Below are 2071 nucleotides of genomic sequence, written 5' to 3' on the forward strand. Positions count from 1 at the left end.
TTTAGTCTTTCTTAATCTGCGTCCGATTTTAATCAAAAGTTTTATCCTTTTGCTTGTTTGACTTTGCTTAATACTTGAAAGTCTACTTCACATAGAATGACACTGCATTCAAGTGTCTCTAAATCTGTAGCCTGCTGACAAGACTTCTGCAAATTTGATTTTGTTGCTGCAATATAATTGTTGGATATATATGTGTGTAAAAGCATAGCCACTTGTGAGAAGCAGTAGTTTCTCCAACCTCTATTAAAATCATGGATGGATATCAAAATTCCTGGAACAACATCTCTCTTACTTTACATAACTTGACTACAAGAAAAATAATATACATGTAATTCTAATAAGATATGCAATATTACATACTGATAAACCTTGTGTAAGCTTTGACAAATTATTGCACAAGTTGTAGACCTTTCATCTGACAACACAGAATGGCACCATAGAAAAACGACTTACACTGTATAAGTATTTGATTGAGCACTAGTTTACAAATATATGATAACAAAACATCACGCATTTCACATCAAACATGTAACCGGAGCTAGACTTTTCTCTAGCCACTTCATCATGTTGTACAAAATATCACATCTTTACGAAACCAACTGGTGAGGATGCACAAATCAATGTAATGCAAATCAACACCTACATTTGGTGGTCCGTTTGTCTGTTTGTTTATCCACGGCTCAATGAGGCTCATCGATTCACCTCAGCATCTGTTCTTTTCTTTTCTTTCTTCTAGTCTTTCCAACCATGGATATAAGGCAAACCTACTTTCTTCAGAGCAAATCACATATAGTATATTCAGTCATAACCACTGGATACACATTGCCTAAGTTTAATTCAAATGACAAGTGACTTTCTCTTGTATACAAAATACTATGCACATTCAAATACTGTTAAACACCGCTGAGTAAATATCCACTCATGGAATACAATTCCACATGTTTTTGAACACCTATCACATATTTCATGAGTAGTCTGTGTAAATATTTGTGCTGTCTTAGAAGTACATTTCATAACAGTGTAGAAGAATCTTATGCATTGACAGAAGAAACAAAAGATGCGTTAAAATGCATCAAAGGCACAAGAGGAATGAATTCAAAAAATATTGATATCTTTCAGTATTCTTCACTTAGAATTAAAACAAGACAAAAACCTCATTTTCAGTGAGTTCATATTGTACTCCATACATCTCAAGTAGTTACTGAATTCTAATTTTTCAATCCTTGCAAGCCACAGAAATACTACTAAAAATTACCTTAAAAAAAACAAAACAAAACAAAAACAAAAATGTATATTCCATGGGCTGTCTTTGCAAAATGGCTTTCATATTTTTGAGAATGCATGACAAATATAGATATATTCTAAATGAGAACTATAGGCCCCTGAAAAGGAAATCATAAGTCAGCGTAAATTATGCTCTCGTATGTTAATATCACACCTAAGAAAACACTGGATTTGTTCTTTGCCAATTCCTAATGATGACATTACAAATATTTAATGAGATGTTGCTTTACTCACAGGAATGACTTTGTAGCTCATTTTAGGTCACTGGGGATGTGTGCTAACTCACATCACTTGAAGGTCACAATAAAACAGACATTTACAAAATGAGAAATTGCTTGACTTGATTCTGCAATCAAACAAGCTATTTGCATTTGAGCTGTTATTTTTCTTTCTTGTGCTAAAAGCCAATTACTAATGACTTACACATGCTAAAGAAACACACACACACACACACACAAAACATCTACATCATGATGGACTAAAGAAGTGATTTTAAACATGAGATGTTAATTGTACAAAGTAAAAAAAGCCAATCTATTTTATATAGTTAGGAAATATGTTAATACAAAACCTTGTGAAATATCTGTTGGAGAAAATAACAAAACATACTTATAAGCCACTGTAATAGCAATAGATATTTGTGGCATTGATTACATTGATGATGAGAATAATAATAATAATGATAATAATAATAATAATAATAATAATAATAATAATAATAATAATAATAATAATAATAATAATAATAATAACAATAATAATGAATAACAATAATAATGATAGCAGC

Source organism: Diadema setosum, chromosome 14, assembly GCF_964275005.1.
Source record: "Diadema setosum chromosome 14, eeDiaSeto1, whole genome shotgun sequence".
Taxonomy (NCBI): Eukaryota; Metazoa; Echinodermata; class Echinoidea; order Diadematoida; family Diadematidae; genus Diadema; species Diadema setosum.